The 15,606-nt window shown below is 36.9% G+C and overlaps 2 long non-coding RNA genes across 2 annotated transcripts; one reads left to right on the forward strand and one right to left on the reverse strand.

The window, feature by feature from the left end:
* Positions 1–6,001: 6,001 nt before the first annotated feature.
* On the reverse strand, positions 6,002–15,326 carry LOC145801735 (uncharacterized). Its single transcript, XR_014343389.1, has 3 exons — positions 15,266–15,326; positions 6,670–6,741; positions 6,002–6,108 (listed from the first exon to the last, which is right to left on the reverse strand). It is a non-coding gene; the product is annotated as an uncharacterized LOC145801735 (long non-coding RNA).
* Positions 11,388–12,885, forward strand: LOC145801330 (uncharacterized). Its single transcript, XR_014342668.1, has 2 exons — positions 11,388–11,737; positions 12,225–12,885. It is a non-coding gene; the product is annotated as an uncharacterized LOC145801330 (long non-coding RNA).
* Positions 15,327–15,606: the final 280 nt, after the last annotated feature.

Consider the following 15,606-nt stretch of genomic DNA (forward strand, 5'->3'; position numbering starts at 1 on the left):
GTTTGGACATAACCCTTTTCTCCACTCGCGTGCCGTGTTTGGACGTAACCTTTTTCTCCACTCGTGTGCCGTGTTTGGACGTAACCCTTTTCTCCACTCGCGTGCCGTGTTTGGACGTAACCTTTTTCTCCACTCGTGTGCCGTGTTTGGACGTAACCCTTTTCTCCACTCGCGTGCCATGTTTGGACGTAATCCTTTCTCCACTCGCGTGCCGCGTTTGGACGTACCCTTTTCTCCACTCGCGTGCCGCGTTTGGACATAACCCTTTTCTCCACTCGCGTGCCGCATTCGGACGTAACCCTTTCTCCACTCGCGTGCCGCGTTTGGATGTAACCCTTTTCTCCACTCGCGTGCCGCGTTTGGACGTACCCCTTTCTCCTCTCACGTGCCGCGTTTGGACATAATCCTTTCTCCACTCGCGTGCCGCGTTTGGACGTATCCTTTCTCCACTCACGTGCCGCGTTTGGACGTACTTGCACTGTTATGTGCATCACGCTTTCTTGCGCAACCTTTCTTCACTCGCGTGCCGCGTTTGGACGTATTCGCACTGTTATGTGCATCATGCTTTATTGCTCTCTTCCCTCTCATGCGTGTGCCACGCTGAGAGATGCTTTCTTTCCTCTCATGCATATGCCACGCTAAGAGATGCTCGTTTGCCTCTCTTGCGTATGATACGTTGAGAGATGTTGTGTTTGGGACTCTAGAGGTCCTCGGTAGTCGCTTTTAGTCTTCTCCGCGTGAGACGTAGTGAAAATTGTATAATTCTCTTACATCCTTTCTGCGTGTAATGTAGTTAGATTTGTATATGCCTGCTTAAAACTATTGCATGTTTTGCTTCATTACAGCTTTCTTTGTATGATGCCCCTGCCTTCGGGCGCATACCTTTTTTCTGTATTTTGTATGCTTTGTCTAAGTCTTCGGCCTTGTCAAAAATGGGTCGTCTTTGGGTTTTGACATTCACTCCCGTCATTGTTATGACTTTCAAGTTCTGTCAAAGAGGGGCAACCGTAGACACCCCATTTTTTACCGTCCTCAAGACTTGGATGTCATCGTTTGAACACTCGATGATCATCAATGTTTGTGTTCGTTTTGAGTTCTCGGAAGTCTCGGCTGCGCACCTTGCTTTAGGATCTCTCGACTTGACTGTTTTGTGCTTGGTTGAGGACCAAGGACTTGTGGTTTTTGCACCTAAGGGTATGAAGTGGCTTGTTGGCCATCCCTCAACCTACCGGCCATGGCCTGAGGCCACCGGCCTTGTTTTCTTTCCATCGGCCAAGTGTGTTGGTCGATCGGCACTGTTTTTGGTCGGCCGGCCATTGTGTTGGTTGATCGGCCATTTTTACTGGCCGAACCCTGTTCATCTGCTTTATGCAGATATTTTGTGCCAGTTGGTTTAGCTGGCATGCACATTTGCTCCCCTTCATACACGTGTATGGAGGGATTTGCCTCTTGGTTTAGCTTGCTTTGGAAGCTTTGTTATTGAACTTCTATAAAGAGGGAACTCTTCCTCCCTCCTCAAGGGTTCAAAAATTGGCCTTAGAAAAAGAACGATATAGCCTTGTATCTATCTTGCCTTGTTTCTCCATTTTTGTGCTTCAAAAGTGTAGTATTGTCTTACTATTGTACACAAACACACACTAGAACACCATCCTTGGTTGCTGAGGTGCGAGGAGGTTGATTTCAGTGTTCTTGGGTTGGTTTGAACTCAGAAAACCTGCTGGAGCTTTGTTCTTGAAGAGGTTCTACAAGGGTGAGTTCTTTGCTTTAGATAGCCCTTTCTTGTTTAAGCTTTTAACCTATCCTGCTATTTTTTTAAGCTTAGTTTATAACTAATAAAAGTTCTGATTTTTAGTGCTTAAAACCTTTGTTTAAGGTCATTTTTGTGTTTAGGGTTGTTTCCCCCCTCTTAGGTCTTGCTTGGCCTTGTTCTTGTGTTTTTTTTTTAAGCTTTGAGATCACCTTGTTTAGGCCTTCTCACCACTAAAATCCATAGGGATTTCAGTGGTGGGGATGGTGTTTTAAGGTCTCACACAGGGGAGGGCCATCCCCTCTCCTTGTTGTCTTAAAAGCTTGCATAAATGGCTTGTGTTGGTGGCTTGTATGCTTAGCTTGTTTTAGCTTTATTTTAGTATGTATTAGCCTTTGTTTTTCCCTAATACATCTCTGTTTCAAGTTGGTTTAGACATACCATGCATGCTTTGTATACTTGTCTTGTAATCCCATGATTTGCCTTAACATGCACCATGTTGTAACATCTCTTTTTAGCATGATTTTGGCTCAACTTCATGAAGCTTCTAGCTTTTATTTAACATGCTAAAGCTTTGATTTTTGTTGCTTTGGTCATCCATGACTTACTTTCTATAGCCACCATGTAATCTAGCTTGTAGGCTTTGAGTATTGAATCCTTTGGCATGCTTTACTTAGGCCATTTTAGTGGTTTGGCATCACTTGTTATGTTATTTTAGTCCGTATAGTATGCTCAAATACTTGCACTTATCACTCCTTTAATGTCTTAAAGAGTTTGAGTTTTATGCCTCATAAATGGGTCATTGTGTGTGCCATCATGCTTAGGCCTTTGGGATGCCACCTAAGTGGGGTTTTGGGCTTATTTTGATATGCTATAACTCTATTTTTCATTGGATAATTCATGCCATGTTTAGTTGTGTTAAGTGTAGTGTAACACCTCTTTTATGGCCTTGCATGCCTCATGTTTTATCATTATGTTCTAGCTTGTGTTGGCTAGTTTTGAGCTCACTTTTGGTCTTGTTTAGACCTGCCTTGGGACTATTTTAGGTCCCCTTGGCCCTTTGGGGCTTGTTTCACATAGCCATGGTTTGAGTCTTTTGGCTAGCTTCAAGCTTTAAGCTTTAGTGCATGTTTTACTCATGTAGTTTGGTTGATTTGGCATCATCCCTTGCATGTTTTCAGAGCTTCACATGCTTTTCATATGTCCATGTTTATCCTCTTTTAAGTATGCTTAAAAGTTGCTCTCTTGATGCTTAAGTGTTAGGCCAATTGGCGTGCATGTTTGTATGTGTATTCCATGCCTTTGTTGTATCATTATGGCCACTGATTTGGAACTATTTGAGGGCTGTCCATCTTGGTTTAAGTCCATCCCCGCATGTTGTTGCGTGCTTGCCTTGCAGGTTGTCACATGCTTGTTGCATTTTTGATAAATTACATGTTATAACATGCTAGTTCAATTATGCCTTGTTGCATACTTAGTCCATAACATGTTGTTGCATGTTCAGGTGGTATTGCATTTGGCATGCTTTTGTTAAGTAGCTTTGCATGTTTGCATATCTTGTCCCTTTACATGTTGTCACATGTTTGCCTTGCATGCTTGAATGTCCATGTTGCATTTTGCATGCTTGTCTAAGTTGCATTGTATTTGGCATGCTTGTTACCTTTAACCTTGTATGGCATGATCATTAACATGCTCATGTTGCACTAGTTTTGCTTGCATGTTTACATCCCTTGCCTCTTGATAAACCATGATAGAGGTTGGGGTTATTTATGGGTTTTTGTGTGCATTTCATTTGACATTAAAATGCACACTTGGCTCCTTTGGCCATCATGCATTGAAATGCATAATTGGTGGCCCGAGAGCTAAAAACCATACTCCTTTGAGCTTTAAACATGATAAGGAGGGTGGTTGTGAAAACATTTCCTTGAAAATACATTGCCATGCTCTGTCTGTCTTCTGTTGTAGCAAAAAGAGGATTCTGCCAGAATGGATGGTCGGTCGGCCATCTTCAATGCCGGCCGGCTATGGATTGTTGGCCGAGATCCCCACAAATAGTCGATGACCAGTTACTCTTGGCCGGTGGCTTTGAATTTCAGCCGATGACATCCCACAGTGATCAGGGAGTGGTTCAGGAGCATCCTTGAGACTTGTGCAGTGTTCAGAGGTGCAGAGCAGTGTAAACAGAGGCAGCATGAGCATGGCGATGGATTTCCGAGCAAAGCCGTCCGAGCATGCATGCATCCCTCTTCTCGAGGCCTCTTTATTGCTTTTGTAGCTTAATTAATTTGGTTAATTAGTTAACTGTTTTGTAATAATTAATTAGTTAGTTAATTAGTTAATTTGTATTATTCTTTCGGACCCTTCGTCGAGAGGGTGAATTTGTAATAAGTGTGCGTGCGTGTGTGAATGTCTTTCAACCCCACGTCTTTCTCCCTTTTACTAACCTGCTTTTGATGGTCAGTTTTAGGTCATGTTTCAATTAGCATACTTATGTTAGCATGTTTGCATACATTCATTCGTATTGCACGCACCAAGCTCGGCACATCATACTGATTGCATAGTGTTTTAATTCCAAGTTGAATACGTATATCAAATTGTCGCATCTCATATGTCATTCTTAGGATAGCCGAGCCTATCTTAATTGCATCTTGCATGTATTGCATTAGCCATTGTTGACATGAACTAGGATCATGCATGATTACTAACTAGTTTCTTGTTTTGGCTTGGAGTACACTATGAGTGTTTATGCTTTAGCATCCTACATGCATGTGAGTGTTAACATGACAGCATGCTTGCCATGAGGCTAATTGCTTATATGATATAACTGTCTGAATGCCTGTGGGTGAAGGTTGGATTGCTTGAATTGGGATAATTCATTGAAATCCGTGTTTTAGCCTACTTGCAAGTAGCAAACTTCAAACCATTTCCAAACAAACGGATATGCAATGCTTTGTTCCAAATTAGGCAACCTAGTCTATACTTGTGTGTTGTGCGCATCACATAATAATTTTAGCTAATTAATCGGAATAAGAACACATATGTTTTCAAAACAAAATATAATGTTTAATAGTGGCCGATCTTTGATCGGGCGAGCGGGAGTGCTCATAGATGACATTCCCCAATCGTACCCAAGTTTTCGAGCCGAGGCAACTTTGGTGATGACGAACACGTGGCCTTAGGCACGAGTTAGGGTTTCCTAAATTCTCCCAAAACAAAATATTTAGGTGGCGACTCTGTATCTGGCAAAGCAGTCCATGTTTGGCACTTCTTTCTTAAAAATCAGTTTCCAAAACGATTTGCCTAATTTGGACTCTTTGGTGATTTATCGGTCTCGCATTACACTTTGCAGGATTAGATTCAGAACCATGATATTTGAGTCCAAACTGTAGTAGCAAAGCCCTCAGGGCGCGTCTACAATATCAAAATCAAATAATTAAGCAAAAGAATTTGAATGCCCTAACCATAGCACATTGTTAAAATTTATTCATTTCACACAAAACCCACATCATTGAGGTCCACAGTAAGGAATATCAGTGGACAAATTAACCAAAACACCACTCTTCAAACACAGTTAAAGAGCTGAAAAATAGAGAGAACTAGTAATGGGGAAAAATAAACTAGAAAACAGAGAAGGGAGAGTTAGCTAAGTAATTCATGGTCAAGTGAGAACCTTCAATCCTCTAAAGAAGTTTCTTCACTTTCTGCCTACACCCATCACAGTTTATGTCCACTTTGAGCATACAAGTCTGTAAAAAGACCAAAAAAAAAAAAAAAGGAAGGAAGAAAGGAAACAAAAGCAAACAACAAGAAAACAGAGATTGTAAGGAAAAGACCGACACCCAACTTTCCTCTAATCTCTGGATTTTTTTTATTTTCTTTTTAAGGTATAAAAGTCATATTAACTAGTACCCACAACAGAAGATAACCAACTCAACAAAGCCAAAGTGAGACTGAGTTGAGCAGACGTTTTTATGTGCTGAAACCTCAAAATATGCAAATTTTAACATTCAAAATAATCCCTAGCTTTTCTCAGCAACCAAAAAGAGATTTGGGTAAAGCTATCTATGCAGTTGTAGACATGTCAAAAGATTGATACGAGGAGTAAGAGTTTTAGAAATGTCAAAGAAAGCATAAACAAACAAGAAGGAACTCATCAGCCAAAAATCTGGTAAAAGCAAGACCCCCTCTATATTAGGTATGAAAGCCATGCTAGCTAAATCACATCCAATGAATTTCACAAGTTAAGATACCCACCCCTCACCTAAAAATGAAGCCTTTAGTGATCCTCCAGGCTTCTTAATAATCTGAATGGCCTCCAAGTTTGTGCTGCCCTGCCATTTCCATGAAAATGATCAGCAGTCCTGCATGTTGGAAAAGGGAATGTTAGGTTCTAGTCATTAAGGATAAGTGAAGCTAGCATCCACTGTTGTTAAGAAATGGATATAAGAAATTAGTATAGAATATATCAACTTCACAATTTAATTCATCTTCTTTTTATTCAAATGATGTTTGATGTAAAAAGTATTATCTCAATTAGCAATTGCCATTTCAGAAATAAGTTTATACTGAATTACCATGACCTCTATAATCTCTTTCTTTCACAAAATAAATTCATATTGAAAAATGTCCATAAGCAGCAACATTTATGCTAATGAGAACAATTTTCCATGGTAAATCATACAAGAAAAAGGCTAATTGTGGACTATTTCCCATGACAAGAATCATTTTCAACATATGTTTCTGTCATTGCTCTTCACCTTGACCAACATAAATAAAGCAATGGCAAAGAGGTCAATAGATTGCTACCGTCAGGATTTGTGTATGAGACTTCTTCAATCAAGTCAAACAGACAAAATATGTGAAAGGAAACCAAATATGTGAATGAGGATTTTTTATATGCAGAATGCCATGATGGAACTTACTTGTGTAGAAGAACAAATATGCCACACAAAATAAATGTTCCTGTAATGAGTATCCATCCAATGATCACCAAGCTGCAACAATTGAAAAGCACTCCTTCATAAAGCTAAGCAGAAAAAGCAAAAGAACGGAAATTGAGTTTATATGAAGATGCAGTCTCACTCACATGTACACAAGAAACTACATGCCGAGTAGTGAGAATACTGGACCAAAATATAACCAAAATAAATAATTCAAGTATCAAAAGTAACATGAAATCTAAACTTGTGATTTTATTTATGGAATCTAAACTCTTCTGATTTTATTTATGGTGTCACTCTTTGTCCTTGACAAACTCTTGGGTAATTCTAAGATTTTATGGGGCAAGCATGTGATTTTTTTAGAACATTTGGCCATTAACAATTTCCAAGTCAAATTGAGGTGTCCTTTACAGTGGCTCACTGACACAGGGAGGCATCAATCAGTAAGTATAGTTCACTACTAGAAAATTGACTTTTTGCGACTATTTTTTTGCGACGGCTTGCTTTGCCGTCGCAAAAAAAAAAAAAAAAAAAAAAAAAAAAAAAAAAAAAAAAAAAAAAAAACTCTAATTTATATTTAACATTTATTTCTCCTATTTTCTTTTATTTATTTGCTCCATTTCCTTAGTTTTGCCCTAGCTTGGCTCGCTCAACCTCTCTCGCTCACCGGTATGAATCTCTCTATCCTCTTAATCTCAATCGATTGATCTCTCTATCTCTCTATGTCGATCTCTCTCCCTCTCTCGATCTCTCAATCTCTCTCTCTCTCTCTCTCTCTCTCTCTCTCTCTCTCTCTCTCACACACACACACACTAGCTTGCTCTCTTTGTATCTGCGTATACATTATCTACTTTCTCTCTCTTCAATTTGCGCGATTCGTCGCAGAGAAACCCTAACTCTGCCATGGAAAAGTTCTCTTAGAGCACTCAAATGCAGCAGAGTAAGCTCACCTCTCATGCGTTTGAACTCTTGCTATTTGATTGAATCGCTTTGATTTAATTCAATTCTTCTCTTATTTATTTGTATTTCAAATACCTGTGTATAGATTTTGGAGTGATTTGGTACGTATTCTATGTGATTGAGTGGAAGTTTGTGATGATATGTTGGACTAATTTCTGGATTTGTTGGCTCTTTTCTGATATCTGTTGCTTCAATCTCTCTATTAATTTGTTTGCTTGCTCAGAAATTGAAGGAAAAAATGGAAAATGTGATTTTGAATATTTATATTTGGTTGCTTCAATCTCTTTATAATTACCTAGCTTTCTCATATTCTATCTATGATTTTGAATCATTTATGATCTCTCTGTGCATCCTTAGGTTTGCAGACTTTGAGTTCAAGTTCTAAGTTCTGCGGTAAACATTCAATCGAAATTCAAGCTAAATCCCTAGCATCTTTTGCACACTCAGCAGGCCAAACTAGTGTTGCCACCATTTCTTCTGCAATGTAAACTTTACTGCTAAAGTTCAATTTATGCTCATAATCGTGTATAGATGATGAAATATTAAATTCTAGGTTAGCTGTTTGGTGCTTTGGATAGATGATTGATAATAAGGGATTTATGCTACTTGAGCCTTCACTTGTTAAAATTCATACAAAAAACTTTACAAGAATGATGTGGCAATGCTCGGAGAAGAAATTTAGATTTAGTACTATTCGAATTGATTGTATAATTCTACATAACTTTCAATGGATCTCTCTCTGCCCAATGGCAGTGCTTACTTCAGCTGCTTATCCCTAAAAACCTTGTGCGTCTATTATGGTTGATCTTTTTGCCTAATACTTTGGCAATTGTACTGTAGTTGGAGCTTACATAGCATGGAATGATTGCTTGAAGTTTGAGTTTTGGATCTGATATGTACTCTTAACTTGCAGTGACAGAAGACTTCTCCTGCCCATTCTGCTTGGTAAAATGTGCAAGCTTTAAGGTAAACAGATGTTGATTTCTATTCTTACTCCCCCCTATTTGGATTGAACTGAACAAAGAATATCTAGATTTGTGGGTTCATTCTAACAAATATATCAACTTCTGTACAGGGTCTGCAATATCACTTGCCCTCATCTCATGATTTATTCAACTTTGCGTTTTGGGTTGGTAAGCTTCAGTAATCTATGATAGCGTTCAATCATTTAGTTCTTTTAAACCATAACTATTGACAGCATTGATATTCTCTAGGTCATTGAAGATTATCAGCCTGTAAACGTTTCTGTAAAAACAGATATATGGAGACCTGAGGTCAGATGCTATTTCTTTAATGAAAAGTGTCTATTGGAGATTGGTTTAGTATTTAATCAATTGTTGATATCTGCATAAATGTTTGAGTGCATACAACTATGGATATGCATATATTTTATATATAAGGGGGCATGTTCTGGCCAGAGTTACATACTTTTCTTGATGAGAAAAGGTTAGTAAGGTGCAAATCTGCAGTTGCATCATCTGTCGTACTTCCTGGTGAAGTCTCTCTTTGGGAAGTTTCAATTAATTTTTCAGTACATTAGCTTCCAGATATACTATCGAAGGATTTTAGATGTAGGTGGCTGATCTAAATTCCTCTACATGGTCATCTTGCTGTTGACTTTGGTGATAAAAGCTTTTTCATTTTTATTTTTTTTATAGCTTAACTGAATGCATGTCCACTACTCCACCTTTATTTGTTGACAGATGCATTGTGGCCAAAATCAGGCAAATGTTTTATTATGATGTGACCTTGAAAGGAATTTACTATGTTTATTGATTTTTTTTTTCCCATTATGTTATGCTCAGATTGTTGCAAATGGTGTTGATCCTAAGCAACAAACATTTTTCTTTTGGTAAGTTATCTATAAATATAAAATTTTGTTGTTTGACTATTGAATTAATAAATTGCTTCTGCTTCTGCTTATTTATTTATTTTTTAATTGCTTTTGTTAGTTTAACTGTTAAAGAGTTTGTTATATTGCCACTGGACTCCAATAGCATGCTCCTTATACCGGTCAATTGCCTAGATATATTATTTCAAGTATTTTGCTTATGTATCTTTGGCTTACTATACCTGTCCTTTGGGTGATCTCATCTACTTCTGTTTGCAAAATATTCCAACTTTATGTGTTACTGCCTTAATGGTCTGATCTGATGATGGTACTTATCTTTTAGGACTGGTTAGTCAGTCTGAGGAAAGTCATTTTAGGTGAAATCAAGTTGTTCTTGTTCACACATTTGGTAGGATTAAATTTGCACTTGATACAACTTGCAGGGTTTCAATAATCTAACTAATTATGATGTTTTGGATGACAGTGGTTGAATCTTCATATTTATTCTTATATTATACTCTTCCGAGCTTGAAATAAGTCTGTTTGAGATTCTTTTCTTGTTTCATTTTCTCTCTTACAAATTTGCTTATGGTTTCTTCACATTATATCAAAACAATGTCACAGAACCAAGATTGTCTTCAAAACTGCTGGAGTTTTGCTTGATGAAATGCGGGAGAAGGGGTTGAATGCCCTCAAGTACAAGGCTATTATTCTTGATGAAGTACATGAAAGATCTGTAGAGTCTGATCGTGTTCTCGTTTGTGTAAAGTAGTTTTTGCTGAAGAACAATGACTTGAGGTTCACATATCTTCTCTTTCTATTTCTTCTAATTTTTTCTGTTGGTATTTTTGTTTATGGGTTGTTGGACTTTGTATTTTGTCCACTCATAGGCAACTCCTCGACCTCTTACAAAAACAGATACGTTGATATATTTCCATTTTTTAAATGTTTAGATAGATTGGCCAATAACGAATCAAATCTTTTTTAATTACTATTAAAAATGTATAGGTCACGTTCTTTTAACAAGCTAGTCACACATACATGACATCATTTCCCCCCTATGTAGAAAAGAAAAAGTGGGCTATTAGTTTTTTTTTTCCTTTTCCTTTTTAATATAAAGCAAGACGATGCAGATTGTAACCAGTGTGTTATTTGTAATAGATTTTGGGAGTTCATTTTATATAAATTCTTTGAAAGTTCTCAGAAACCCAAAAAGACACATGAAGGGATTTTTAAAAAACGAATCCAACTATGCCCGCCCATATTTTGCTCTGCTTCTGGGTTATTGCTGGAGGATCTGATAGATTTTTGTAATTTTCCAGGGTTGTATTGATGTCTACTACTGCTGATATTTCAAGATACAGGGATTACTTCAAGGATCTTGGTAGGGGTGAGAGAGTAGAGGTGCTTGCGATCCCCAGCTCTGGTCAGCAGACAATTTATCAGCGAAGAGTGTCATACCTTGAACAGGTATCATGTTTCATATAATCTTTAACAAACATGATTGGAATGATCCTTGACCATGTTTATTGGTAACTTCATCTTTCAAGACATAATTTATGCTCTTACTTTATGATAAGTAAATTTGATGTACGCATTATCTAATTTCTTTACTGGACATCTTTTCATGGCGTGGTGGATCCATCATTGTTTGAGAAAACACTCCTGTTATGATTTTATCCTCTTTTTTTTTTCTTTTTTTTTATATATATATTTTTTTATGTGAGTTGTGGCTATTTGTGTTAAATTATTCATCATTGGTGGCCTTGATGTTATTCCCAATTTCATCAAGGAGATATGTACTATTGTTATGGGTTATACGCACTGTCAATTTACCATCAATGGCTTATATTATTTGGTTCTTATTTTTTTTATTTTTTATTTTTTTTTTGGTTTTTTTTGGGGGGGGGGCATGCTAATATTTCTTTGCAATACTTTTTAACATTTGGAAAACAAATTTTAGGCTTCACAGCCTGTATGTTAATTTGTAACTGCATTATGTACTTCCAGCATAGTTTGTTGTTGCACTAAATACCTGAAGTGCACAGACTTATACATGACTTGGTGTTGCACATTCATAAAAATGAGCCGGACATTGAAAAGAGCATTTTGGTCTTTCTTCCAACATACTATGCACTTGAGCAGCAATGGTTCCTTCTGAAGCCTTTTAGTAGTACTTTTAAAGTTCACATTTTACATAGCAGTATTGACATTGAACATGCTCTCACGGCCATGAAAATTTGGAAATCCCGTCGTAAGGTAAGAAATGTTTTCCTTTTCAGTTACATTTGTTTTTTTTATCGGGGGTGTGTGGGTGGGAATTTTTACCTCTTGCTTCCGCATCTGTTATTGCACAAAGACTTCCCTACATGTTTATACTATATATGGTGACTTAACTTTCTCGACATAGATTTTCTTTGAATTTTGATTGAAATAATGGTAAAACAACAAAATTTTATAAACTTGTATTCTTTATAAAACTAAATGAGAAGATGGATTAAAGATAAAAGGAAAATATTTTATTAGGGACTTTAACTAGAATCTTTATTTAGCATATATAAAGGATTTCAAGTAACTACTTTTATGTTGTTATTTCAAATCGATCATGAAAAGCTGTCAAATTCAATCTTGAAATCCATATCTAAATTTGAGCAATTCTTCTTGAACGAATAGTGTCAAATTATTTCCTTTCAAATTCATAAATCCAAATACAACCTTAAATAATAACAATCTGAATTCCTTCTAGTTTCCTTGTTATGCTTGCTTGTCTGTAGGTAAGTTTTTTTATTGGAAAGATGCTGGTAAAGATGCTAATACGGAGGTCGGCTGGGGCTTTATTTGGGTTATTATTCTCAGTTTGGCTGCTGCTGGAGTTGGTGGATATGCAGTTTACAAGTACAGAATCCAAGTATGTCTTCATTGCTTTGTTATATCCAACACTGTGATGTCATTCATAGCAGGCTTGAAGTTGGATTTCTTTATCTATCGAAAAGAATAAGAGTGATTTGAGCCAACAACTAACAGGGGCAAAACACATGTGAGAACTAGTAGAGAATGTGTCATGAGGGAGGAATGAGAAAAAAGGGAGGCCTTGGGATAAGAAAAATATAATAGTGATGTCCGTCGATTATCTAAATGAACTCGGTAACTGATGGAGCCCAAGTGGGTTTAAAACTCAAGTGGGGCACAAGGTGGGAAGAGAAGTTTGAGAAGAAGACAAATAGAAGATACATAGGAATTTTTAGTTGGGTTATTATTCTCCCGTTTGCCTGTACTGATTGCTGCAATATCTTGCCATTTGAAAACATTGACTTGCTGAATACCAGTTGAATTCATACTTTGTTTATTATGTTTATTATGCTACTCCGCTCATTGCTGCAATATTATTTTTAGTTGGGTTATTATTCTCCCGTTTGCCTGTACTGATTGCTGCAATATTACCTAATGTAATAAGTATATTGAAGTAGGCTTTTATGGAGCAATATAATAGCAGGATTGTTAAGAATAGACTTTTAGGCATGATGGAAAACATGTACTGTACATGTATATAATAGAATCCTTGATTGTATATTTCAATAAGGCCTTATGGGGTAATTGTTGAATTGATTTCTGGTTAGCCACCAAATTAATCAATGCTAGTTTTCTTGTTATCTTCTGTTAGATTGGCTAATCAAACTAGTGTGATTAGGCAATTGGGATCAGTAACTGCTAGTCAGTGTATATCATGTCTATTGATGGGATGCCATGTGTAATTTGTGCATGCTCTTGACTAGTGAGTATGCAGAGCATCATCCAAAATAGTAACAGATTTAAAAATTGTGAGGCTGGCTTCACACAGAGGCCAAAATTGATCAATGTATGGTTAGAGCATAAATTGATTGTTCTAACCAAAAATTCTTTTCAGGAGCATTAATTAATCATTTTAATGTTTCTTTTCAGCAGCATATCTTGCAAAGCATATCTTTCAGGAGCATATCTTTGCAATGTGGAACTTGAAAAGAAAATTGATGAGAAGATTGGCCAGTTCATCGATAGAGTGGAGAAACATTGAGTAAGAAAATTGATGAGAAGATTGGCCAGTTCTTAGATTGTATTTTTTTCATAAAATAATTTTTTCCAAGTTTTTAGTTGTAATAACTTTCACATATGGCTCAAATTTTGAGACTCAAATGGAATGTTCAATTAAACTATAATGCTAGCTATACTGTCTGAATTCTTGTCATTTGCTATTTCTAGAGTGCTTAACGCTACACTTTTATTTATTTATTTATTTTTTACGCTGGTAACAAGTTGGTCGCCAAAAATCATGTTAGTGTTTTTCTTTGTTTTTTGCGACGGCAAAATAGTGGTCGCCATAAGTAGTTTAGGCGGTTGCAAATAATTTGCGACCGTTGCTTTGCCGTCGCAAAAAGTATTTGCCACCCCCACATTTGCGACCCTCATTTTCCGTCGCATGGGCTGTCGCAAAAATTTTTTTGCGACTGTTGTTTATTATTTGCGACGGTTTATAGCGGTCGCAAAAAGTGTTTTTTTTAGTAGTGGTTATGCCTAGGATCTAGAAAATCAAGACAAGCAGCCTACCTTCTACCAGTAGAGAACATGAAATGTCAAACACCATCTTAGACAGACTCTAGTTTATTTGAGCCGTCAAAAATTAAATGATTTTCATCCAAAACTATCTTTACTAGGATAGGCACTAAATATTCATCACCACTGTGGTCATACAGAACTCACTCGAATCAGTTAATTAGATTTCTGTTGATTCCATTTCCACAAGGCTCTTCTAGCTGAAAGTATGAATTTAGCTGAAAGTATGAGTCACAGAAGTATTTGAATTTGAGGCCATTCTACCAATAATCTATCAGACCCTCATGTTGCATCAATAGATAAAGAACAAAAACAGTTCTCAACTCATGTTCAAAACTACTTCAAATTTGGGTGAATTGATTCAATACGAGCAAGTGAGATCACTAATTTCTCAATTTTTATTCCTCTTCAAAATGATAATTTTTTCACACTTCAAACTTTTAACTATACTTTTTATTCTTGTACAAATGCCTAAATGAATGATTTAATAATAATTGAACTAACATTAACATCTTGAATATGGTATCTGAAAGTCATTGACATGCTACAGTATTTGTGTTGCTTGGGTGGTTAGTGTTGGTGGTGTGGTTGGAACTTGGAGTTGTTGTCAATGTCTATCTCTACAGTGTTCTCCACTGTCGTGGCTCCCCTTGGGAACTTAGAAGAGGCACAGAATAATCAAACATTTCCTAAAGGAAAATTACTGAAGATAATGTAGCAAATAAGATTGATAAAGTAATAAAATAAACTCAGAAATTACAAGAAAATTACAATTCAAGAAGGGATATCAATAGCATATGATCACTGCATCAGATTGTTATCATTAAAACCAATATTCCATTTTTGCTTTAATCTTATAAATTTTGAGATTGGTCATTGATTATGGGTTTGAATCTTATAAATTTCTTCTCTGTCAAACCCATAAAACAAAAATCAAACCCATAAAATTAAAATCAAACCCATTTTTTACATGAAGAATATCATAATTTCATAAAAATCAAACACTTCAACCAAACCCATTAACAAAATCAACACAAAATTAAACTAAAAAATTCATATAAACCCTAGATGAAGTGTGAGAAATGGAGAAGGGAGAGAGAGAGAAACATAGAGAGAGAGAACCAGAGAGATGGCTCGACAGAGAGAGAAAAAGACCCAGATCGACAACGAGGGAGAGGACCGAGTGCGACAGAGACAAACCTGTGATTTGCGGCAGTGTTGGTGGTGATTTCAGTGATGCCGGTGGCGACATGCGACGGTGGAAACGGACGGTGGCCAGCGACGGTGAGAGAGGGAGGGGAGAGGAGCAGCGGAGAGGAAGAAAGAGAGGCAAAGGGAGAAACGCTGAAGAGAGAGAGAAGAAGCGCTGGTTTGTGGTTTGAAAACCAAATATATATATATATATATATATTATACCATTAGCGACTAAAGTTTTTTAGTCGCTGAAACAATTTTATAAATCCCTCCAAAATATTTGAAATATCTCTCTCCAATAATTTTGGTTCTTTGGCGACCAAAATTATTTTTCGTCGTTGAAAATA

This window comes from Camellia sinensis, chromosome 10, assembly GCF_055761805.1.
Source record: "Camellia sinensis isolate YWXY chromosome 10, ASM5576180v1, whole genome shotgun sequence".
Lineage (NCBI taxonomy): Eukaryota > Viridiplantae > Streptophyta > Magnoliopsida > Ericales > Theaceae > Camellia > Camellia sinensis.